General features: G+C 50.4%; 2 non-coding genes across 2 annotated transcripts; both read right to left on the bottom strand.

Moving 5' to 3' along the window:
- Window positions 1–22,537: 22,537 nt before the first annotated feature.
- Window positions 22,538–22,708, bottom strand: LOC138496895 (small nucleolar RNA SNORA81). Its single transcript, XR_011278351.1, has one exon. It is a non-coding gene; the product is annotated as a small nucleolar RNA SNORA81 (small nucleolar RNA).
- Window positions 22,709–23,104: 396 nt separating this feature from the next.
- On the bottom strand, window positions 23,105–23,176 carry LOC138496897 (small nucleolar RNA SNORD2). The gene has a single exon (XR_011278353.1). It is a non-coding gene; the product is annotated as a small nucleolar RNA SNORD2 (small nucleolar RNA).
- Between the last annotated feature and the right edge of the window lie 3,274 nt (window positions 23,177–26,450).

Genomic DNA, 26,450 nt, shown 5'->3' with positions numbered 1-26,450 from the left:
TTGGTCTTCGCTGGATGTGAGCTTGCGCCTAATGAGCTTGAGGATACCATTTTCTTTGTCGTGGCATACCCCTCTGATGAAACATTTTAAAGACTCCCAGATGGTGCTTGCAGAGGGGACCGAGCCCAGGTTGGCCTCAAGAAACACATCTATCTCCTCCATCAATTCAGAGGCAAAGACTTCATCACGTAGCAAGTCCCCTTTAAAGCGCCAACGCTGTAATGGCGGTGTGGGGTTGGATGGCATGAGTTTAAGGAAAAGTGAAGTGGTGAGTGGTCTGAGAGCGTTCTCTGATGGATACAACACCGGCCACATGTCAGGGGGCCATTTATTGAGGTGAAGAAATAGTCCATCCGGGAGCTTGTGTTGTGGACTGCAGAGTGGAAGGTGAAATCTCGCAGCTCCCCATTAGAGACTCTCCATACGTCTTGAAGATCAAACGCTTTGCAAATTTCCTTTATTTGGAGACAGGCCTTAGAGGGTGGCTGCTGTGTGGCCTTTGATCTATCTCTTGTAGGGTCCAAAGCCGTGTTCATGTCCCCCACCCAAAATAATTGTTGCGGGGTCGTGAGTGGAGAGCCGAGTCAACACCCAACCGAAATTGTCGGGGCCGTCCACATTCGGCGCATATGAATTAATGAGTCATTTTCTGACCTGCGATGATGCCACACACTAGAATCGCTCTTCCTTCGTTGTCTTTTGCAGTATGAAGTAGCCTGAAACTGAGCCTCCTGTGTATGAGAATCGCAACTCCTCTCGAATATGTGGCGAAGGATGAGAAGTATCTATGGCAACCCCAGCTCTTGGCCCACTGATGATCTTTCCCTGGGGTGAGATGAGTCTCTTGGATCAAAGCCACGTCCACTTCGTGGCGTCTGCGGTAATGCAGAATTTTTCTGGTTTTAGCAGGGATATTGCCGCCTCTTATATTCCACGTTAAGACATTGAATGGGGCGAGTTAGTTTTTATATGGGGCCATTTTGCCATTTCAGTGGACTGCAATGGACTAGTTATACTCGGACTAGTGCCAGGGTCAATGCTCAGAGGTGGGGGGCCGGCTGAGGCGACGGCACTGATGGTGGGCCAGGAGCAGGTTGTGAACAGGATGGTCAGGATCTGGAGGCGCTGAACTTTCCCAATGAACTCTGAGGGCTCGAACCGCGGGCTAACCCCAACAGGCCCGAGACGTTACTCTCTGAAGGGTGGGCAACCCCCAACTGGCCCACCGAGAGGTCCTTCATGAACCAACAAATAACCAAAATAACCCCTGGAGCTACCATGCCGAGGAGTGAACCTTCACCTCGGCGGAGCAAACTCCACTTGGAAAGAAACAACTTAACAGTAGCTGTGCTAGGGGCGCTTGGGGCTTCCCAAGGGACCCCAACAGTTGCTGTGCTAGGGGCACCAGGGGCTTCCCTAGTGAATTCAGCCCCGACTTACGTATATTGTATGTGTTCCGGTGCATTCAGCAACGTGGCTAAGCCTGCAATGAGCCGTGTGGTTCTACTGTTTTATGGAGGATTCCTGAGGTTTCTGTCCCTTTGAGGTCTTGGACGAGCCTGGTTCTGTACTGGACACCCCAGTTGATCCAAGAATGTATTGGCCTCTTCGGGGGATTTAAAGAAGTGAACTTTCCCCTCGTGAAGTATTCTAAGTCGTGCAGGGAATAGCATTGAATAAGTTAATTGACTGTTTCTAAGCCTCTGTTTAACATTGGCGAATGTTTTCCGCTGAGCCTGGACCGCCGGGGAGAAGTCGGGATAAAAGTGAATTATGTCGCCCTCATGCCGTAGTTCGCCTTTTTCTCTGGCCAGCCATAGGATGGAATCACGATCCCTGTAGTTAAGAAGCCTCGCTATGATTGGCCTGGGTGGCAAGCCTGGAGCCGGTCTGCACGAGGGTACCCTGTGTGCTCTCTCAATTATGAAGATTTGGGATAAAGCGTCACGACGAAATAGGGATATGCAAAGGGACTCCATGAAGTCCTCCATTTTCCCTTGCACTTGGTGTTCTCTCACTCCCACTATCCGTAAGTTGTTCCTTCTCGATCGGCCCTCCAAATCCTCACATTTATCAGTAATAGATTTCATTTGCACTTCTAGTTGCGAGACTATTTGTTAGGGTTGAGGAGTTATCGAGATTAGACACCCTTTGTTCCATCTCATTCCTGCGTTTAGAGTGTGAATCCATACGATGTTGCAGCAAGTTTACTTTGGAAGCTAAACCATCCATTTTGCTATTCAGGCTACCGATGCCACTCTTCAAGTCCAGAAGGATTTCTTTGATTTCGGACGGATTAACTGTTGCCTCTACTTGGTTTGGACATGCTGAAGAAGCCTGGTCTTCCTGAATGAGGGGTGCTTTTGGGGTTGAGCCGCCGTCAAAGTTTAGTTTCCTCTGGGATTTATCGTTTTTTCCCCATCTTGACTGAGGGTTTAGAGGGGGCTGGCGAGGCCAGCGAGCGGTCCGACCTGCCCAGGATGCCCAAGGGGCTCTTCACTGAATAGGATTTCTCGTAGTGCCCCGAGAGTATTGGACCTGAGAACCAGGTGGGGGCAAAGGGACACCACGAAAAACAAAGCACTTGCTCTTGCCAAGTTCTGTTCCCTCTTGTTTGGGAAAAAAGGTGGGGGAGGGTCTCCTGGGACGGGACCCCCATGACAGCGGTGATGCAGCGTGTGGCCCTGGGGGGCCCATGCTTGTATCAGCAGGTATTTTATTATATTAGTTAAATGTTTATTTTCCTGGAAGAGGATAGAGGGCCCCTGTTACCGCCGGGGTGTCGCTTCGGGCCTCTGTTCTGATTTTGGCGTTCAACTCGCCTTGCAGCCGTTGTCCACCGGAGCGTTGGGGCCAGGAGAAGGTGGGCTGCCTGTGGGCTGGTGAAATTCGGTCCCTGCGGGACAGCAATCAGGAGGATTTACCCTCCGAGGAGCGCAGCCGCCTGGTTCTGTGTGTCTGCTCGGGCGCGGAGTGGGAGGCCCACGTTCGTGTCTGCTCCGAACTGGGGGGGGGGGGGGAGACTACGACCTCCCTCCGCTCCTTACCTCCACACGTGGCCGTCCGCTCGCTCTCCAGGCTGTCCGGATCGTGTCTGCGTTTCGGCCCTCCCGGGTCTCACCAGTCCACCCCGATCTTCGCCGCCCCTGTTGAATTGCTGGATTCCGGTGTGTATTGTCCGATCGGAGGGGGGGGGGGGGGGGGGGGGGGGTGAACGGGGATGGGTCGGCAGCGGTAGCTGGCCCCGCGTCCAGCCTCCCCAGCCTCCGGCGACCGTGTCTTCACAGCGACTGGGTCCCGGCAGGAACACAGTGTCGGAATTGAAACAATATTATGCCTCCTATCGCGGCAATTGTATGTGTATTGGCCTACGCCAAGTTGTCTAAACATCATATGCGAACAAACTCCGCGGCAAGGTTTTGACCTTAGAGAAAGTAGTGTAAGTCGCCATCTTGGATTAGGCCGCCATTTTAGGTTCTCTTGTAATATGGAAGTCACCCTGAACATCAAAATGGAGGCCGAATGACATTCTGAGTAAGATTCTGGCCGTTGTGACCTGCGTACACACAAATGATTAATATGCCTGCAGGCCACTTGTCGGGGTCACGAACTGAGACCTTGTCCTATTGTTGACCTATGTCTAAATGTACAACTATATCAGCGAAACTAATCAAAATGCATATATTATAGGATTGACCTGGCTAGGAACCCTTAGGCCCGATCCCTAGAATGGTTAACCCGCGAGGGGGTTGGCCAAGGGCTGGATAAAGAGTATAAAAATCCCAAGTATTCCAATGTACGGTCTCTCTTACTAATGCATCGAACCTTTGTTGAAGTTCGTTACGTTACTCTGAGAGCCGAATAGCTATCCGTTTGTCAATTGACTTAGGTTACAAAGAACATACAAGTGCTTTATTTAAAAGCTACAACAGTTACCAGTGTTGGTGTGTTTCTTTTTGGGCTTCCCGGCCTCATAATTTTTATGTTTTCACAACAGGATCCTTTGCAGATCTGTCGGGGGGCGCCTCTGTTACGCCACACTCGTTGAGCACACCAGGTCTCCGCGCAGGAAGTCTCCGGGCTTCTGTAGGGGGCGACGGTGGCCGCACTCCAGCCCGCGCCCGGCAGGCCTGCAGGGTGCGGCTTGGCCTCTAGACCCTGCGGGCCGTGTAATGTCTTGAAGTGGCCGATTTTCTTCCAAATTTCACGTGCAGGCAGCTGGGGGTCATTGTTTTACAGGGGACGTGGAAGGAATACGTGAAAACACCGAAAACAGCAAGGATTGATGCAGGGCTGAACGGGAGCCTAAACCAAGGCGGCCATCTTGGTTGGCCCTCTAGCGCCCTCTGGCCTCCAACAATGGGACGTGTAGTGCCGAGATGACGGACTGGACTGGCCCACGTAGCTTTGTTTGCTTGGCCCGTAGGAATATTCTTCTGCAAATGGAGAAAGGGAATTAACCACCTGTGGAGTTGAGAGTTAACCCTCCCCCCACTCCCGCTGTTCTCCCCACTGATCACCTTTGATGTCCCTTCTTATAGTCTCCCCTGAAGGTTTGGAAAGATGCGCTCTCCATCCTGCATTGAGCGCAGGGGCGCGTTGATAACCAGTTGCTTCACTGGCTCCAAGGAATTGTTGAGTTCCAGAACAATATTGACTCAGATTCCCGGCAAGACGCCGTAAGTATGTAGTTCGTAAGAGTTCAAATGTCAGCCTTTCACTCTTGTCCGATTCCTTGCAGGTTGCAGCTTGACCCTAGCGAAGAGTTCCTCATGGAAACCGGTAATATTCAGGTAAGGATTTGTATTATCCAACACAGTTCGATAAAATAATGTCAATATGTAACCTGTTGCTTTCTCCCTTATTCAGGTGCTGAGAGAAAATATGAAGTCTCGGGGAATAATGCCTCTGGCGGTAAAATCAGGTAAGTATTGTTGTGAGGAGGTTTCCCCCTTGTTTGTCCCTTTGTTTCCCCTTGCTGTGCCTTTGTTTCCCCTTAGGGGCCAGGGTTCGGCGAGGATGCAGTGGAAGTTGCGCCAACCTGTGAACAGGAATAGTACCCCCGGTGGTAAAATCAGGTAAGTCTATGGGGGGTAACTAATATTGCCTCACCTTGTTGTTCTGGTCTTCCCGTTAGGTTCCGGAGTGCGGCGGGAGCATGCAGAAGGATGCGGTGTAATGTGAAGATGCTGCCAAGGCCTGTGAGTTCAGCGCGGCGCTGCTGCAGGCGACGCGCATAAAATAACTTCTTTCTTCCAGCTCGAAGGCGCGATGGATCGGGAATTCAGGTAAGGATCAAAGGTATTGCTCTTGTTCTAACCTTTTCTCCTTCTTTCTCCCTTTTTCTAGGAGCTCCGGACTCGAGGCGGACGTGGCAGAAGACTGGATGCAGACTTGCAGGCACAGTGAGCGTTATGCTGCTGGATGCAGAATAACGCGAAGCGTGTGCTGCTCTTCGGTCGTGGTTTAAATAGCCTCCAAAGTAGTCCCAGGTAAGTATTCCTCCCCATCCGAGTAAAAAAATAGTCCCTTAGGTAAAGTAGTCCCTTCCAAGCCTCCTTTGGCTTGGAGCTCTTGCAGCATGGTCTGCATCAGGTAAGTTTTAATCTATGAGCCTGGCGCCTATGGCGCCAGGACTGCACCCAAATGGCCCCTAGCAGGGGTTGTTGGGTTTGCTTAGTATAACTTGATGGCTGCTTCCGGGGTTGGTGGACTTGGTCTGGGTCCCCGGGGGTAGGCATCATGACACTGAATCCATCGATTGCCTTCATCATCAGTCTGGCTTCACAGCTACCAGAAGCACGGAAACTGCCCTACTGAACATTTGTGAATACCTGCTCTCCACCCTCGACTCCAACACCCAGTGTCCCCATCTTACTTGATCTCTCTTCCGCCTCTGGCACAGTCAACCATGCCATTCCTGCTCAACCATCTGTGATAATCTGGGTATCATTGGTCAGGACCTGGCGTGGCTGACTTCTTTCCTGTCTGATCGAAGCTCCAAGGTCCAACTTGGGTACTTCCTCGATCTCTACCTGTGGTGTTCCCAGGAGTCTAACCTCTCCTTGGCTGTTCAACCAATACCCGGCACTTCTTGCCCACCACATTGCTGCTCTCTGCCCCAACTATCAGTGCTATACTGATGACCTCTAATTTTCAGGCTACCTCTTCTCCCCTCATCTGACTGTCTGCTATCCAGGAGTGGTGTGCCGCCAATGATCTCTGCCTTAATGCCAGTGAGACAGATTCTCATCGGCACACCCGCTCCCTCCTTTCCTGTCTGGCTGGTCTCTTCACCCTCTTCCTGCTCCCACCTGCGAGGCTAAAATCCTCAGGGTCATCTGCGACTCCACACTCGCCTTCTCTCGTTACATCTGACATCTCTAAGAAGTCACTACCAGCTGCACCTCCTCAGAGTTATTCTTCCTTTCCTCTCATTCCCCCAGAAGCTCACTGTCTCCAGAGCTCTGGTTCTCTCTAGGCTGGACTATTGCAACAGCCTCTTTCTAAATCTGCCTACTTCTACTCTCCACCCTCTGCAACTCATCCAGAACAGGACTGCAAGACTTGTCCTTGGCCTCAAGCCCAGGGATCGCATCTCTCCAGGACTGAGACCTCTGCACTGGCTCCCAGTGGCTGCGAGGATTAAGTTCAAACCCCTCTGCATTGTCCACAAGGCCTTCTGGGGCCTCAATACCTTCAAATCGCTCTTCATAAATATCTTCCTTCCCGAGCTCTTCGCTCATCCACCTCCAACTCCAACTCCCTCAGGGTCAGTCACTTCTCCAAGCAACAAGTTGGTGGTAGATCTTTCTTTGGCTTGGGCCTCCCTCTGGAACAGCCTCCCTGAAACTGGAGTAACATCTCTGGTTCCGGAAGCACCTCAAAACCTCAGCTTCTGCTTTCTCTCCTCTGCCCTGCTGAAACTGCACTGGTTACCTGGCCTCCCTCTAATCTCCGGCAAGGTCCCCTCCTCACCAGTTGCACACCTGCACGGCCTCCCTAGCAACCTCCGCACTTTGGGACTGTTTTCTGCATCCCTACAGTCCCCTACCAGCACTGGACACCTGATGTCTGCACTTACCCTTGCACTAGCCTCCAGCTTGCCATACCTGAACTTAGTTGTATTTATCCTATGTACTGCACTGTCCCCACCCCTTCCCCCTGCAATTTTCCCTTCCCCTGCACGAGCTAAATGACACCTGGCCTAGTAGGATCGTTGTCCGTCTTCCTGTTTCTCACCCTCTTTGCTGCATCGTGCCTTGAAACACTTGTGTATAGGCGTGTTATAAATGTCATATCATACAGCTTCTGCTGTGTTACTGCTCATGGAGCAAACAGAAGCACTGTGCATATTTATTTTCCTTGCATTTTACAATTATAAAATTAAGATGGAAAACTATATTTTGTAACAAATTATGCTTTTTTCCAGTGAAAGCAAACCAGTATTGCCCAATTGTATTTTTCAGATCATTTTTACACTCCTAATTTACACTCAAAAACAGTGTAAAATGATGACTATGCACAATCTAGTTTCATCCATTCAACCTTGTAGTCAATTACTCTAACTGGTCAGTGGCAGCAGTCTGCTCAAGGAGGAGTGTCATTAGACCAATCACATGTGTTCAAGCCATCTTCAAGACTACAATTAACATCCAAAACCTGACTCTCCAGGAAGTCTAAGAGCTGCTAAAAAACAAACAAAAGTTACATTGAAATAGAAACGCAGCAAAACCTGTCCCTGTGATAATCCAATTAGGTTTATGTAGCACTTCATACATGGTTAGGCACTGATTATACCTCAGTCGATACTCAGTTAACCAACTTCTGAAGGTGGTTAGCCAATAAGATAGCTTACCTGGTTGAGCACTCGTCGCTGCGATGTGTGATCTGTAGGTTGTAGGTTTGAATCCTGGCAAGGCCAACTCAGCCTTTCAAGGTCGATAAATGAGTACTACTTTCAGTTTGGTGATTTAGTGATAAATATGTTCTATGTACAGTGCTTTGCCAAAAGCACTATACAAATGACCATTTTACCATGATATTAGATATAGAATTTAGCATGGAGTCCTTGACTCTCTGCAATCTTGTATCATAAAGAACAAGTTACTTACCTGTAACTGTTGTTCTCCAGCATGGATTCACATGCTCATGAATATTCCCTGTCGTCAGGCCGGGAATCCTCAGTATAGAAAAAAATCAGTATCAGTTTCTGATCTGTCTCAGTAGTAACCAATCACTGGTCTCTGGATCATACTGCCCCCAGCCAATGACTGCCCGCTCCCTAAGCCCCGCCCCCGGGAGCAATCCTCAGATTTGGTAGCACGTGAAGTGGCAGTATGACCAAGTGAAGAGCCGCAGAGGGGTAGGCGGGAGGGTTCGCATGTGAATCCATGCCAGACCCATGCTGGAGAACAACAGTTAGAGGTAAGTAACTTGTTCTTTCTCCAGCATGGGGTCTGGCATGGATTCACATGCTCATGAATATAAGAATACATAGCAGCATACACATGCACAACCACGGGAGGTGGCAAAAGGCTCAATATCAAGCAATACAACAACTCAACATTAAGCAACTCTTACCTCCTCACCAGGCTCACCTTAGGCGAACAGGTTGCGCTGCACTGCCTGGCCGACTCTGGACTCCTCCCTGGAATCCTGGTCGACGCAGTAGAATCACGTGAAGGTGTGCGTCGACCTCCACGTAGCAGCCCTGCAGATGTCTAGCAGGGGCACACCAGACAGGAACGCTGTAGTAGCAGCGATCGCTCTGGTCGAATGGGACCTCGAACGGCCTAGCAATGGTCGGTTTGCCAACCGGTGACAGTGCATGATGCAGCCGGAGAGCCATCTGGAAATGGAAGTCTTCGAGAGAGCCAACCCTTGATTCACAGGTCCAAAGTTCACAAACAGCTGTGACGTCTTCCGAAAACTCTTCGTGCGGTCCACGTAGAACTTCAGCGCTCTAGCTACATCCAGCGAGTGCAGTCCCCTCAGCCAGCGACGAAGGCGACGGGAAGAAAACTGGCAAAACCAAGGGCTCGTTGAGGTGGAAGTCCGACGGCACCTTGGGCATGAAGGAGGGGTGCGTCCTCAGCACCACCCTCGTGTCGTGAAAAGTCAAGTATCGAGGCTTGCAAGACAGGGCCTGGATCTCTCCCACTCGTCGTGCAGAGGTGATGGCCACGAGGAATGCTGTCTTCCACGACAGAAACTTCAACGGCACTGAATGCATAGGCTCGAATGGGGCCCCCCATGAGCCTAGTTAGCACCACGTTGAGCTCCCACGCTGGGGCAGGGGCCTTCACCGGCGGGAATGATCGTAACAGTCCTTTCACAAATTCCTTCACCAGACGATGAGACCGCAAGGACGCCCGTCCTGTAGTTCTGGTGTAACGTGAGACGGCAGCCAGATGTACCTTGATGGCAGCATGAGATAGGCCAGCCTTGGCCAAAGACAGTAGGTATGGCAATACTTGAGGGGCCGTAATCCGCAGAGGGTTAATCTTCTGTGCACGGCACCAGACAGAGAACCTCTTCCATTTATGTCCGTAGCACCTGAGAGTTGAGGATGCCCTGGCCTTTGCAAGAACCTCTCTGCAGTCGGCCAGGATGTCGTATCCTCCAAACTCTAGTGCTGCAGGAGCCAGGCCTGCAAGTTCATCACGAACCAGAGTCGCTGAAGAATGGCGCCTCCTTCTCTGGAGAGAAGATCCGCGTCCGTCAGCAGCTTGACTGGTGCGGACGCTGACAGGTCCAGAAGGTCCGGGAACCAGATCTGCCTCGGCCACGCCGGTGCGACGAGGATCATCCTGCACCGGGACCTCGAGCTGGTTGACGAGTCGGAGTAGCAACGGCGGGAATGCATAAAGGAACAGGCCGTCCCAGGGGAACGAGAACACATCTCCCATGCTCCTCAGTTGGGGAAACCTGCTGGCGAACCTCCGGCACTTGGAGTTCGCCGCCGTCGTGAAGAGATCGATCTGGGGTTTGCCCCATCGTCGGAAGAGTCGGTCCACTTGATCCTGGCGCAGTTCCCACTCGTGGCACGAGCACAGCTCTCTGCTGAGTGAGTCGGCGATGGTGTTTTTTATCTCTGCCAGATGAAAGGGTACCAGAAACATCCCTTGGGCGACGGCCCAATGCCACAGATCCTGTGCTTCCTTGGATAGGGCAGGGGATCTGGTTCCACCCTGCTTCCGAATGTAAAACATTGTGGTGGTGTCGGTGAAGATCCTCACCACCTTGCCCTTGAGGGACGGAAGGAAGGACCTGAGGGCCCAGAACACTGCGCGGAGCTCCAAGATGTTGATGTGGAGAATCTTCTACTCCGAGCACCAAAGGCCTCTCGCGTGGAGACCCCCGGTGTGCGCTCCCCAACCTTCCAGGGAGGCATCCGTCACCATCACCTGGTGGGCCAGGGCTAGGAAAACTGTTCCCGCTGTCAGATGAGCGCGGACACCCTACCATCGTATCGCCTGACGGAACGCTTCGTCGAGCGGGATCCTGTCCTCGAAGCTGCCCGTCGTCTGGATCCAGTGGGCGTCGAGGAATTCTTGCAAGGGCCGCATCCGAAGTCTGCAGTGGGGCACCAGATAAATACAGGAGGACATCATTCCGAGGAGGGACTTGATAGACCTCACTCTGGCCACGTCCGTGGCCAGTAGACGTTGCACCTTTCTTAGGATGGTCCTCATCCTTTCCTCCGACGGCCACCGCGCCACTGTGTTGCGCTGTGCTCCCAGAAACAGGGTGACTTGCGACGGGACCAGGTGGGATTTTGGAAAGTTGATGGAGAACCCCAGGTCCGTGAGCAGCTGGACGGTCTTCGCAGTGTGTTCCATGGCGAGCTCCCTTGTCCTCGCCCATATGAGCCAGTCGTCCAGGTAGGGGTAGACGTGGATCCCCCGCAGGCGCAGCCGCGCCGCCACCAGTGCTAGGCACTTGGTGAACACCCTGGGCGCCGATTGCAATCCGGAAGGTAGGGCCTTGAACTGCTAGTGCCGCCCTTTGACCACGAATCTGAGGAACTTTCGGTGCCTCTTTAGAATAGGGATGTGGGAGTAAGCATCCTCCAAGTGCAACGACGACAGGAAAACGCCCTCCTCCAGCTGTCCCAGCACGTGGTGGAGGGTGACCATCCGGAACTTCTGTGCCTTGATGTATTTGTTTAGTCGTCGCAGGTCCAGGATGGGACGCCATCCTCCTGTATTCTTCTTCACGAGGAAGTATCTTGAGTAAACTCCGGAGCCCCGAAGCCTCTTTGGGACGAGCTCGATGGCACCCTTCCTGAGCATCGCCCATACTTCCAACAGCAGTTGAGGGACCTGATTTTCCTTCCAGGCCACGGGAGGAATGCGGGGGCACCTCTTCTGGAACTCGAGGGCGTACCCCAGGGCCAGGGCGTCCAGCACCCAACGGTCGGTGGAGATGGACTCCCACACGCCGACGAACTTCGTCAGCCGGCCTCCCACCGGGATGCTTCGGTGGGGGCCCGACCCGACGGTCGATTCAATCTTGCTTGGAGGCCGCTTTGCCTCCTTGACCACCTTGGCGACGACGGCGGGATCCACCTGACTTGCCGCGTCTCCTGTAGGCCTCCTGCGACGAAGACCTTGCCGCTTGACGGTACGTAGAGGAGCTGCTGCCGGCTCCCTTGGAGGCACCCTGTCTGCCTCCGGGGCTCCGAAAGGACGGCCGTCGCTGTTGGAGCACAGCCAGTGCACGGGCCGTCTCCGTGTCCGTCTTCATCGCCTGAAGGGATTCATCAACCCTCTTGCCGAAAAGGTTGTTCCCATCGAAGGGCATGTCCAAAACCTTGGTCTGAACGTCCTGGCAGAAATCCGTCGCCTTGAGCCATCCTTGTCGTCTCAGGCAAACGCTGTTGCCCAACTGACGGAAACCGGTGTCGGCGATGTCCGTAGCCACCGTAATGGCGTGGTCCGAGGCAATCTCACCTTCCTGCAAGATTTCCAGGGCCTCAGCCCTCTTGGCATCTGGAAGGAAGTCCAACAGAGGGGCGATCTTGAACCACAACTCCCTGTCGTAGCGGGCTACGATGGCCAGGGCGTTGGCCGCCTTGATGGTCGTCGCTGCAGATGAGATGACCCGTTGTCCCAACGCATTCAGCTTCCTACCCTCGCCGTCCGGGGGGGGAGGTTGAAGTCGAGGCCGATGCCCCCTCACTTTCTTCTTGGCCGCCGCCGAAATGACCGAGTCCGGGGTAGGTTGCGCCCTAAGGCACAAGGGGGCAGCGTCAGGGACCCGGTACTTCTTCTCGTACCAGTCCCTCTTCGCAGGAGCCGTGGCAGGGTTCTTGAGGAGGGCGAGCCCCTCATCCCAGATGTCATCAAGAAGCTGTACGGCGAGGACCGTCCGCCTTTTAGCCTTGCGCTGCCGGTAAAGGAGCCCCTCCTTTTCCTCGGGGCAGAGCTGGAAGAGCTCGGGTGCCCTGGAGATCATTGCATGGAAGGATCCAATCTCGTCGGGCGGGGACGCCCGGGCAGGAGGCGACGGGGGACACGTCCCGTCATTGCCTCCGTCATCATCCGTACCCGTCATAGTCGTGTCCATGCCTGTATCATCCCCGTGGGTAGTGGACCGGGGGAAGGCAGAGAAGGCCGCAGAGGCGGGAGAGGAGGCCTAGGATGCGTCGTCGTCCTCTTAGGTGGTGGGCTCCCCGAAGGTCCTGGCTCCAGTTCCTCCGTCGGGTCTGGCTCAGGTACCTCCATCAGGGGAAGGGGCAGCCTGGTCCTTATCTCCGAGCATAAGGACTGGATGGCTGACAAAATGGCCGCCGAGGTGTCCTGCGGCGCCGGAAACGACGGGAGCGAGGGCTCTTGAGGAGCCTTGTCTGCGTCACCGTCGCCCTCGTCATCGCACTCGTCGGGATCCCTCCCGATGGGCTGGGCCTCCTCCACGACTTGGATGAGCTCCTCTTCAGAGGTCGTGTCCGTATCCACGACAGCCACCAACCCCCCCCACCCCCCCTGTTTCCAACGAGGACTTTGTGGGGATCTTCTCGATAGGCCTGAAATAAAACTCCCTCCGCGGTGGCAGGGAGACTCTGGTACCTGAGGGCGCCTCCACTGGCATAGCCTCCACAGGCTGAGCCAGGGCCGCGGCGACATCCTCAATCGAGGTCTTAGCAGGGTGAATTAAGGCCAATGTCACCTGTACGCCTGGGGCCTTCACCTTTGCGGGAGGCTCCAAGCCTCGCTCCCCCTCTGCCGGAATCTTCGAAATCGACCGGGGCCTCTCCAGAAGCTTCGCCGGGTTCTCGGACTTCCTCTTACCCGAGCCAGAGCGTTGGCTCGTGGTCGATGGCGCCGGGGAGGATGCGCCCTGCCTGGCAGCCAAGGAGCCCGACCGTTCGGCGCTCCCGGTGCCCGCAGACTTGCGGTGCTTAGCCTTTTGTTGGGCCCCCGTCGCCGGAGCACCCTCACAGGACTTAGAAGACCGCTCAGACTTCTCGCCTGGCGGGCTCTTACCTTCCAGCCAGTTGGCGAGACAGAGGTGGCGATCCTTCATGGTCCGCTCCGACATGTTCCCACAAAACACGCAGTCCTTTTCCTTGTGCGTCTTGTCCTCATGGAGACAGGCATAACGAAGGCTCGTTCTCCTTGAAAACGTTCCGAAGCTGGCATCCAGGGCAGGTCCTGAATAGCTTCCCGGGCGTCAAGCTCCCTTTCTCCTGGGCCATGTCCGGGGTATGCCTCGGAACTTCTGGAATCCTCCAAAAGCGTGACTCTAAATCTTCACCCTTGAGGGGCGTAGAAACTCCGAAACGGATCCCGTTGATCGGAAGTAGAAACAGTGGAGCTTGAGGCTCTATTTAACCGAAAAAATGAGAAAATCCTGAAAAAGCGCAAAAACGCAGCAAAAGCTCGAGAGCTAAGCACGAGGACTCCCAACACTTGAACGTGTGGTAACAATCGGAGGATGGCTGCCAGGGGCGGGGCTTAGGGAGAGGGCAGTCATTGGCTGGGGGCAGTATGACCCAGAGACCAGTGATTGGTTACTACTGAGAAAGACAGATCAGAAACGAAACTGATACTGATTTTTTTCTATACCGAGGATTCCGGCCTGAGGGGGAATATTCATGAGCATGTGAATCCATACCAGACCCCATGCTGGAGAACATTGGCATACCATTAGGTAATAGCTCCAGGAAATAGGACTTCATTAAACATCAAAAAACAATACTGCTATCGAACCTCAAAACACCATACAATTCATGCTTTCTTTACTATGCAATTGGCTAGGTTTTTGTCTTGTCAATGTTTAAATATATATAGGCGAGATCAAATGGCCAGACCTTTGAGAAATAAATGAAGTGTATTCTGCCTCATAGTAATGATTTCCATACAGTTTTTGCACACATCGGTTGGATGTCACATACATGCAAACAGAAGTCATTTACTCACAGTTTAAAAATAGGGAGTGAAATACTCCACCCCAAAATCCTATCTGGAGCACCGGATTACTTACATTCTGTCTAGATGCAATAGATTTCACAACCCCAACCATTCTAGTCCAATGAATTTACCACCCCCATCAATTCCTCCAGGTGCGACACATTCACTGTCCCCAGCATTTCAACAAAGTGCAGCATGGTTTCTGCCCCCTTGCCCCCTTGCCTCCTCCCCCCCCCAATCAATCCCTCCAGTGCGTTGCATCCCTCACTCCCAGCGGTACATTTAAGTTGGATACTCCCAACACTTCATGCAATTGAGATACACTTCACGCCTCCAATCTCCCACCGCCCACAATCCATACTGGTGCAACACTCACTAATTAAAAAATCCATCTGGGTGGGTCGCACAATTCAAAGCAAGGCTGGCTACAGCACATTTGGTTAAATGCATGTAGGCTTACGATAGAGCACCTAGAGACTGCCCTCGGGTGGAAGTGATGCACAGTTTAAAACATTAGGTAGTAAGAGTGGTGGTGTTTAACTGGAGTACAGTAAAGGCTGTACTCGCGCCCACCAAGTCACAGTAGGTTGTTTTAGGCCAGGACTGCCCTGGGGGACTCAGTGAAGGGCTCCGCGACCTGCATCGATGGCACCAATCATGGACAGGGGATGTTGAAAAGGAGAAGCACAAAGGAGTCGGGGGAAGGAAATCTGGTACAGGGATAGGAAAGAAAGCAAAGACAAAATACTCAAACTAAGCACAAAGGTGGTGGGTGGAAGATTAAGGGGAACTTGGTAACGCACTGCTTGACCACTTTGAAAAGGGCTCAGCTTTTGTTCTCAGCTGCTGTGTTCCAATAGGCAGCCTCAGCTGTGCTGTCAGCAGGTTGCTCAGAGTTCCTTGTGAAGCGCTGCCAGGTTCTCTTGTTTCCTGATTCTTTGCTGAGAATGAGTTCTTGCATGTACCAGGTGGCAATGGGTTTGGGGTGTGCTTGAGGCATGAGCCTGTCAATGAAAGAAGTGTGCCATGCTTCCAGATGTTGGGGTGCAAGGTGGAGTTTTGCAAGGTCTTCTGTGAGGGCTTCCTGAAAGACCAGAAGGTTCTTCTGATGGGTTTCTGCTGGGAGTACTTGACTAGGGTGATGTGCAGGATATTGAAATGGCACATCCAGGAGGTCAGACCAGTTAAGCACGATAGGAGAGCAGTCGTGGAGGGAAGGCAGTGCAATGATTACGTCGAGGTAACCTTTAACGTGTTGCGTCTTGATTTGAGAGGCAGGGTGTGTCGAGAAGGCAGAGGAGAGCTTCCTTCATCGGTTTGGTGGCCTTAATACCTGGGAAGTTGAAGTCACCTAGGAACAACATGCTTGTGACTAGGTCGGTGAAGTCTGATGAAGGTGGTGCTGGGTTTGGGAGTTCTGTAAATGAGATGGAAGGAGACTGTCCCATCAGGGAAGAGGCAGGAAAGGAGTATGAAGGCACAAAGGTTGTAGACCTCAAGTGTGGTGCAGGGCCATGAGGCCTTTTGGATGACTGCGAGGACCTCTGCCAGTCTTGTTAGGTCATTTTCTGTGCTGGATGCTGTAGCCGTCAAAGGACAAGAATGTTTAACAAGCGGGCGGAGGCTAGGTCTGTGACAAAGATCGCATCAACGTCATGTGTACGGATGAGCTCAGCGAGGATGGGTGGTTGGTGAGCATCAACATGTGTTGTGGAAGGTGAGGGGGTGCTGATTAGCACAAGGCTGACGTGGGTGAGGTTGCTGCATTGGATTCCATGCCTTTGTGTAGGGACAATGTTCCCTAGTGACGGTGGGGATAGCCTGTGGGGGGATAGAGGGAGACAACTCATGTCAGGGAGTGCCCACCTGTTGTCTGAGCAGGGCTTTGGGCCCTCCTGGTCCAAACAGCAATTGCCCTATTCCATCAGCTCGACACCCAGGCGAGAGACATCCTTATTCTAAGAATTAAGAGCAGAAAGGAAGAGGCATGGCCAAGGTGGGTGGAGCTTAGGCCAAAGGATATACCTGCTCACCTTCACAACAGCAGGTTATTTATATTTGGGACATGCAGATCTCACGGACGCAGTTTCATTATTGCCTTGATCAGCCACATGGTCCCATGCAGGTGACCTCAAAACACCAGGAGAGGGCATGAGGCTGCTGGGAGAACCTACTACTAGAGAACTGAAACAGGCATTTGGGGGCTAAAAGCTATCTGACTCATGGGGGACAGCATTAAAACGTTTGGGACCCACTGTCCTATAGACCCACCCACTTGGGGGTAGTGAAAAGAGGGGCTTGGCTTGCTTTTGGTGCTTCGGGTCACAGCAGACATCCTAGCTGCTGTTGCCAAAGTCAGCCTTAGGCGTTAACCAGAACGGCTGGGAGTGGCAGCATTCATCCAATGCAAGCAGGCCAGTAGAATCCAAAATGTGAGGCATTTTGGCACACTTCCACCACAGAGGTTTCATAACGAAGACAGTGAATCAAGCAAGGGTGGGCTGATGGCACCTAATCTGAGCCAACACGCCCCCAGCCAGAGGAACAGTTAGTGCTAGTAGATGCATGCAAGGTGCTGGGAGAGTAAAGGGCTTGCTTCAGTAGTTTGGCCCCCGACAATCCATGTAGCCTACAGTAAACTCCTGGCTGGCCAACATTCCATAGCCCACTGATTGTGCGATAGATCACTTCTGTAAACACTGGGGCTGGGAAGACTCTTGAGGAAAATCCATCCATATAGTTCTACAATCCCAGACTATGCAATCTAATCTCTACCATTAACATTCAGAGAAATGCCAAGTAACGTCCCCCTCTTTCTCAAAGTGAGAGTGGTTGGCTTTTGAGCGCAACCTAGATAAGCCATTGCAAGCATACATAGGGAGCCATCATTTCTGAAGAGCTGGATGGGAATATACCCTTCCCCAATACATGCATCTTACAGCACTTTCCCAAACAGGCTAAACAGTTGATCAGTGCTCAAACAGTCAAAGACCTGCCCAATACCTAGCAAAAGTACTGTTGGACAGAAAAAGGTGCATACCCCTCCTCCCCCCAGAAAGCGCTGTATAAGTAGTTCTAGTTGAGGGTATCAAGACTGCTCGTCAATGCAATGTAACCTGGCCAAATACTTGCCAGATGAAACAAAGGCAGGTAAAGCGGGGTGCCTGAAAACATGGTAGTTTATGGGCCACACTTTAGTGAAGCAATTCACTGTGCTGGAAGAGGCTTCCAAGGTGTGTCATGACCATAGTATGACAGTTTGTGGCTCCAATCATCATGTTTCTCTGCCCAGAACAATGACACCAGCCTAACAATTACTACCGCCCAAAATGACTACATGGAATAACTACAGGAAGTTGGGGTGAAAAAACATTTTTTTAAAAGAAATTACAGAAAAAGCACAACCCAAAAAAAAAGGGGGTTGGGGGACTTTAATCCGATCCTAGCCTGTTTCTACCCATACAGCTTCACTATTTTCCAAACGCCATCTTCCCGATTCAGAGGAAAGAACATTTCCCAAGCAGGGCGTGAAATATCTGCTTGCAATCCCCCCAAACATAAGCAATGAAATTTACTAGGCACGTAATGTGGACTATAGTTTGTGAGCCTAGACAAAAGTCGAATTTTATATGGAGCCACTTTGCTGATATATGGCATTTATAACGCACCTATACACAAGTGTTTCAAGGCGCGACGAGGCAAGGGAGGGGGAACAGAGGGAAGACAGACAGTGACGCTACTAGGCCAACTGTCATTCAAAGGATACAGAGAGTCCCAAGTGCGGGGGTTGCCAGGAAGGGAAGGCAGTGCAGGTGTGCGGCTGGCGGTGGAGGGGACCTGGGCCCAAGATCAGCAGGTGGCCAGATAACCAGTGCAGTTAAGCCAGGGATTCAGCAGGGGAGAGGCGGAGAAAAAGCAGAAGCAAAGAGAAAGGTTTTGAGGTGCTTCCGGAACCAGAGATGGTTCTCAAGTTTCAGTGAGGCTGTTCCAGAGGGAGGCCCCAGTCGAAGCAGAGATCTACCATAAACTCGTTGCTTGGAGAAGCGACTGACCCTGAGGGAGTTGGAGGCGGAAGAGCGAAGAGCTCGGGAAGGAAGATATTTAGGAAGAGAGTTGAAGGTATTGATGTCCCAGTCCCCAGAAGGCCTTGTGGACAATGCAGAGGGTTTTGAACTTAATCCTCGCAGCCACTGGGAGACAGTGCAGAGATTTCAGTCCTGGAGAGATACAGTCCCTGGGCTTGAGGCTACGGGCAAGTCTCGCAGTCCTGTTCTGGATAAGTTGCGGAGAGTAGTGGCAGGCAGATTTAGAAAGAGGCTGTTGCAGTAGTCCAGCCTAGAGAGTACCAGAGCTCTGGAGACCGTGAGCTTCTGGGGGAAGGAGAGGAAAGGAAGAATACCTCTGAGGAGGTTTAGCTGGTAGTGAGACTTCTTCGAAACAGATGTAGAGTGTGGAGTCGAGGATGACCGAGGATTTTAGCCTCACAGGTGGGTGCAGGAAAAGGGCCAAGAGGGGCCGGCCAAAGAGTGGCAAGAAAGGTGGGAGCCGGAGTACCGATGAGGAGAATCTCAGTCTTACTGGCATTAAGGCAGAGGGTGTGCAGTCATTTTTTCGTAAACAATGTCGAAAGACAATGTCGAAAAAAAATATCGAAAAAAAAGTTGATTTTTTTTTAAATGATATATTTATTTTGGGGTCCAGGAATAATAAAAAAGGGGTAAAAAAATAGAAAAAATGTGGTTCGGGGGAACCCCCCCATTTAAAAAAAAAAAACGTATTGAAAAAGAAATTCGACTTTTTTTCCGACTTTCTCGAAAAAATGAATTTCGACATTTTTGTTTTCGAAAAAATGACTATGAACCAAGGCAGAGATCATTGAACCACACCACTAGATGAGGGAGGGAGAAGAGGTGGCTGAGGGTAGACTGAAAATAAGCTGGGCGTCACCCGCATAGCACTGGAAGTTGGGGCAGAGCGCAGCAATGCAGTGGGCAAGAAGTGCCAGGTATTGGTTAAACAGCCAGGGAGAGAGGTTAGACCCCTGGGGAACACCACAGGTAGAGATAGAGGAAGGACCCAAGTAGAACCTGAGAGGGTCGATCAGAGAGGAAAGAAGTCAGCCACGCCAGGGCCTGACCAGTGATACCCAGGTTATCACAGACGATTGAGCAAGATGGCATGGTTGACCGTATCAAAGGCAGAAGAGAGATCAAGTAAGATGAGGACACAGGGGGTGTTGGAGTCAAGGTTGGAGAGCAGGCCTTGACGGATGCTCAGGAGAGCAGTTTCCGTGCTTCTGGCAGCTCTGAAGCCAGACCGATGGTCATGGAGGCAACCAACAGATTCAGTGTGAAGATTAAGCTGTGAGATGGCCAGCTTTTCCAGGAGTTTGCCCAGAAAAGGAGCGATGAGATTGGGCGATAGTTGGCCAGGCAAGACTGGTCGGCCGAGGGTTTATTCAGAAGGGGGTGCACAAGGGAGTGCTTCAGAGGGATCGGGGGGGGGGGGGGGGGGAAGACTCCAGAGGCGAAGGAGTGGTAGCAGAAGTCGGCAACGGCAGGAGCCAGGGAGTCGATTTGGTCCTTGATGGTTTTGGTGGAGCAGGGGTGAACCTGTTTTGACGAGACTTTCACAGATCAGACTTGTCTAGAAACCTCATCTGGGGAGAACAGGGGAAAGGCAGAGGGGAAGGGAGGAGAGGTGGCCCAAGGTAGGACCTGGAGGAGGAGCATGGAGTGGAGGGAGGAAGGGGAGAGGAGGAGAGGACAGGATGCTCTGAGTTTTAGAGATGAAATGGGAAGCCAGAGCCGTGCAGAGGGCCTGGGAAGGGACAGGAGGGGTAGACACTGCAGCAGGATTGGCCAACTAGGGGCCCCTCTGCCAAAACGTAGTCATCAGTACAAGGACACATGGAAACTCCATAGCAGAGCAAAGAAAAACACTGGGCCAAGTTCCTGTTACTAGTGTTTCAATCGTTTAATGCAAAGAAATGTCATTCATTGTACAAATAACCAACTTGGGTTTTTGTTAACAGCCGATTTGTTTTTCTCCCAGAGTGTTTTTTCACCTCCATGGAGTTCTCCTGTACCCCTCTTACCTCAATCCTGTGCTGGCCTCCAATACTAGTTGAGAGCTCAGTTAAAAGTGAGGAATTGCAGCAGTAAAAAATGTCACATTAATACACAATAGCACTGTAAACCAAATGGTTTGCAACATCACATATGGTTGGGCAGGATTATAGGTGTACTGTAAAAGTAGATTTGGATACCAGCATTACTAAAGCACATTAAGTAGCCTGTTAAGTTTGTGCACACAGTTTTATGCAATCTCATGCCTTGCTTTCAGGTGGGCATTGTCTGCTCCTCAACTCTTGAAGGGCACGCAGAGAGAACCTGGGCAAGTGCACATTTTTTCTATGATGTGCTACCTTTAGCTGCTCAGATGTTAACTCCCGTCAGCCCAGTCAATGGTGAGCGATCGTGGGAGTAGTAGTCTTTGCACACCCCCTAGCTTGGTGTGAACATGGATGGTTAGGCCAAGTGACTACTGGCTAGACTAATCTGAAAACATGACTGGCATCAGCATGGATCCCAACCGCATGAACTTGTACCAACCAATGAAGTGCAGTTTCATTGGTTGTAGCTCCAGCAAGTTATCACGAGTTCAACTACCCTTTTTAAGTTGGTCAGGCGCTACCATAGCAGTGGGGACAGCTATATCACATTTCAGCAATAATTTAACTGATGGGGCATAAATCCGCTGGTCCAGTCTTAACGTAGCTTGAGCATTCAACATAGCTTGAGCATAACTAATAAGGAAGTAATTCAGAGCCTGTCTAACAGGGTCGCGATGTCTGGGATCCAATCACACGGTTCATAGTATTCACGAAGCATAGCAACTACTGCGTAAGTGTTCAGCTGAACACAGCCATGATTGCACTTTGAAAGCAAATGCTATTTGATGGAATACATGTCCAAGACAGAAAAGTACAAAATGGCAATAAAAAGTGTTCAGAAAGCATTTTATTGAGTGGAGACAAAACCAAACAGCATTAAAGGATGCTAGGACTAAAGACCTTAACTACAAAGAGAGGCTAAGAACCATTTTGATTAGTGCTGGGCTGCTCTTGGTGTGTATGCAACCAGAGTGGTTTGTGCTGGTTGGCTGGATTCTAATGCTGTGTGGGGCGGTGGATGTGAGCTCAGCGGAGGGTGGCTTGTCTGTATTCTTGCTGCCGTGGGGGCATGTTTAAGATTGTGTGCCGCTACGCTGGTTATTTCGTGGGATATAGCTGCATTCTACCATGCTGTTGCTGTGTTCTATTGTTTGTAGATGTAAAGGGGAGATTGAGCATATTGGTAAGAATGAGTGGTTATTGGTGGGTGGCCCCCTTTTTGGGATGCTTTCAGAGCTCAGCCTTCCAGCCGTGTTTGCCCTGGTGGTTCGTGGATTACATGGAATTACAAGTCGTAGTAGTTGTCCATTCAAAAGATGTACAAGGCCGTAGTAGTTTAAGAATTTCAACCTGGTCAAGCGCAGCCACATCTTCTAGTAGCAGGTCGCAGATTGGGATGCTGATAGCAACACCTTTTTGTCAGGACGGTTCTACATAGAAAAAAGCCAAATTAAAACTTGAAAGCATGGAATTACATCCGGTTACTATCCAAGAGAATTATACTAAATTACTAAAAATCAAATCATGCTATACAACCAAAATTAATACCTCTATAAACAATACCATTATTTTGCGGCCAGTTAAACATGTACGAGACCAAGGGTCCCAGTCTGCCATCGTATTACAACAGACAAGGATAGTATGAATCGGTTTCTTTTTGCAGGGGGAACGACACGAACATGTTTGCTGTGGTGTAACTTAACCTGCATCAAGGACAGCATGGCAAGTACAGAACTGCTAGATAACACTGTACAAAATTCATCACTGTACAAGTTCTTGACATTTACCAGCTCAATCGGCATTCTATCCAAACGTGAAGCTGCTGTAGGAGACTCCACATTACAAAGAGTTGCAGTCCTCTGTAGGAAAAAGAAAAGTACTCACGTGAAACAACCCTGTTTAATGAACACGGCCAACATATCCGAAACAATGTAAATTAGACCATATTTGTTGCACCACCCTTAAGACGTTGGACACTGGACATTAAGAGGTCCACCCAAGTCACTTCAGATTGTGCCATTACTCTCCTACCTGTGTACCCTGCTAGCATTATTATTGAAACCTGGAGTGATCCGGGATTTAATAATTTAAGCACGATGCTTTTTAACAGGAAGGAAAACCGTGCATGTGACAAACCAAACAATGCAGCCCCCTTTATCAATTTACACCAACATAACATGCAAGAGAGCCCTGCAAACCAAACACCAAGATACAAGGTTGGAAAGCTGCACCTCTACCTTTATCCCTCCACCATTCCCCCTCACCACCCACATGACCACTCAACCAACCTCTGCACTGCCACCCAGGGGCTTCCAATCCACATCAATATGCATGTCACATTCCCGTCGGTTATAAACCCCACCATTAAAGAACCCCGAATGTAAACAATACTTACTTTGCATTACCAAGCACCCCACTCCTATTACAGGGATGCGTTGATAACCACCTGTGGGGAATTAATATGGCAGTATTTAGTCACCAATACCCACAGGCACAAAGTAGATGCACTGCCAAGTGATCAGCGTGATGTTTTGTCATCATTGATTTTACAGTCCCGAAAGATGATAAATCCATCATTTCACTTGTGGGTTTCCAGGTATGGCAAAGTATATGAACTACAAATGGACTAGAAATCTGAGCATATTTAACAAGCCTGACCCCCCTCATCTCCATGCATAGCTTTGTGAAGGCACTCAAGCACGCTCATGTGAACATTTTACAACAATTCGTCCTAACCGCAGCAGCTGCAATGTGTGGTTTGGCTTTTTCCCCTCACTTGGGAATTTGACTTGCACCCTTGCCGCAAAAAAAGTACAATTATTGTTAGCCAGACCAAAAAAAAATAAAAAATAAACAAGGGGTCAAATTCAAGATGCCTGGTTGGAGAACCTGCTTTTGCAGTATGCTCAACCCAGCTTGGCACCCGAGAGACAAGCTGCATTTTTTGTTCTCAATCATTGACTGGACGCAAGCTCACGCAACAAAACAATGCAGTTAATCAGTGCATTGGAGATTTCGGTTAGTGTAATCATCCAGCACTCCTGGAGATGGCTGAGCCTAGTTAGTCATCAGGAACAAACAAGGTTTAGAATATGAAAGTCTAGTTAGACCCCCTCCATTAGAAAAAACCGAGGCAATGCCCTTTGTGTTTGCACCCGCACAGCAAGGTTCATTCTGGTTTTCTAAAAGGATTGCCTGATGAGGTTTTGGGGATGTCTGTTCAGTAACACGTCTGCAAGGCCCTTCTAAAACTATCAAGGGTGTTGTAAAATGTTGTCCAGAATCAAAATGTCCCTTTTTTAGTAAATCATGAAAGGGTTTAGGGAGAATAAGTCCACTGAGTGCAGGACCACCCCGAGGATTAAATTAAATGTGCCACCTTAAAGGCCCAAAAATGAGTTGGACATTAATGTATCTGCAGTATGGAAAGAGTATATCCCTATTTTTAGAAATTAAGGAGTTGGGAGGCCGCCTTTTTATTAAACATGGGACAAGCTGCATCATTTATGAAACATTAAGAGCAGCTTTGCATTTAGAAGAATCTTCAGAGCATTCTCAGGTATAGGTAGATTGTCACTGTGTATGATGCGATTGCATTGTATATGCCTTCTTAATGGATCTTTACCAGAATAAATCCCAACGTTTACACCCATCAAGTAATACCAACCAAGTTATGACGGGCTAACAAGCGGTATTCAGACTCACTACCTTTACCCCACCCCCCAGCCTCCCATGACCACTTCTGCACTCCCTGCCACGTAACCTAGCTCTTCAGCTCCGAACGGGATGAAAACTACTAAAACACCCATACACCATGAATGAACACACAACTAAGGAGTTGGGAGTAGGACGGAGTGCAGGGAGTAAGAAATCTTAATGGTAGCGGTGGTTTTTAAAACCTAGGGTGTACCTTGAGGGTCAAAAGGGAAACTGGGAGGGAGACCGGCTCGACTTATGATAGAGGGGACCAAGATGGAAACAGGGAGGCGCCACGATCTCAAGGGGACAGGGAGGAACCCAAGGGGGTGGTAATCGCTGCACACCAAAATGTACTAAAGGTGAAGGGTTATTGTCAGTACTTAGTCGGTACAAGTTCAGCCACTAACCAACCCTGCTAAAAACTCCCTTCTGTATACAGCTCTCTGAACTAAACACAACCATACCTCTAAGCACAACAAACCCCACACACTTTACTACACAACTAAACATAGCACACAGCCTTACCAACAGTACACAGCAGCTACCAACAGTAACACCTACACTTAGTGAGCGGCGTCAACTGAAGCTGCCAACAGTACATCACAGCTCTCTGGCGCATTCTCCTGCTCGGTCCTAGCCCCTCCCCTTGCATTACACAGCACCAAGAAACCATCCAGGGGCTTCCAAAGTGAGCAGCGTGGGTCTTTGGCACCAATTATTTCTGGCACAGCACCACTAATTTATGCAAATGTGGCTATAAACTCAATTCCCCGTTTAAGAACCTCGAATGAAAAGCAACACTTACTTGCATTTCTGAGCGCTCCACTTGGCTTCTAGGGACGCGTCAATGACCTAGGGAGAATAAAAATGGCATAATTTTAGCCACAAACACCAATATCCCACAGGCACAAAGCAGATCTACACGTGAGCACCGTAAGAGGTTTTATCATCATAGGTTTTACAGTCCCGAAAGATGTTAAATCCATCATTTCACTTGTCGAATAATGACCATCAGAGTGTCCTATATAAAAACAAACTAATAGCCTTGAAAACATTTACATGCCCCAAACCTCACCCCCTTTGCTTTGTCCCGAAGACCAATTTAGGGAGTACAGGAAACAATGGTTCATACTTACCAGTAATTGTAGAGCTGCGGCCCGGGGTCCCACACTGCCTTTATGTTACTGAAAATAAAAACATAAGTACAGTGCTTGCTGGAAAGCACAAATGTTTGAAACCAAGCGTCCCTGCCTGCTGTTGCACCATAACAGACAGGGATAGTAGGAATCAATTGCTTTGTGCAGGGGGATCAAGGCAGCACTTGCAGCTGAAGTGTAACTTATCCTGCATCAGTGTCAAGGTCATGCAGGCAAGGGCAAATGCAAGTAGGTTGTTGATGAAGGTTTCAATAGGAAAGGGTTTCATGGTGCACGCACCACATGGATGACTTGGTTAGACTAGTGTAGTTAAAGAGGGTTACTTGTTTAAAGTCAATACATGACTTCCACACGCAATGTCAAATCCACCGATTATACACACAAACAGGCCATCATCACATGTGCAATATGTGCAAAACAACGCAGGATAAACCATCTGAAAACGTAGCAGTAGGACATAAAAAAACAGAGCCAGCACACACCACTCAGCTGTTTCCAGCAGTGTCCCTTGTCCAAGTTGCACAAAATCAATCTCAAGTTTCCCTGCACTGCAATTTGCTAGCCAAGTTCCATCATCCTACTCAGGAGCAGCTATGACAAATTATAGCCTAGGTTTCACTATTCTAACACTGGGGAGAGGGAGCAGAGTAATGCACATTACCATTTTTCAAACTTCCTGCTGACCCTCTTGCACCCTCCATCAACCGTGACTGCCTATCTGCCATCCAGCCCCGGTGCACTTCCAACTATTTCTGCCTCAATGCCTGTAAAACTGAGATCCTGCCCCCTTCTTCCCCTCGCTCTGGCTTACTCCTTGGGCTCTTCACCTGCTCCCCCTTCTGAAGCCAGAAACCTTGTGGCATCTTCCACTCTCTCTCCACTCCTCATTCAGGACATTGCCTCCTTCTCAAAGGAATGCTCACTTTTTCCACCAGAGGCTTAGTGTGACCCCAGCCCCTGGTTCTCTCTAGGCTGGACTACTGCAATAGCCTCCCCCTGCAT

The sequence above is a fragment of the Ambystoma mexicanum genome, chromosome 10 (genome assembly GCF_040938575.1).
Source record: "Ambystoma mexicanum isolate Mex_15411 chromosome 10, UKY_AmexF1_1, whole genome shotgun sequence".
Classification (NCBI taxonomy): domain Eukaryota; kingdom Metazoa; phylum Chordata; class Amphibia; order Caudata; family Ambystomatidae; genus Ambystoma; species Ambystoma mexicanum.
Note: the sequence above shows the minus strand (reverse complement) of the source record. Positions and strands in the feature narration are given on the sequence as shown.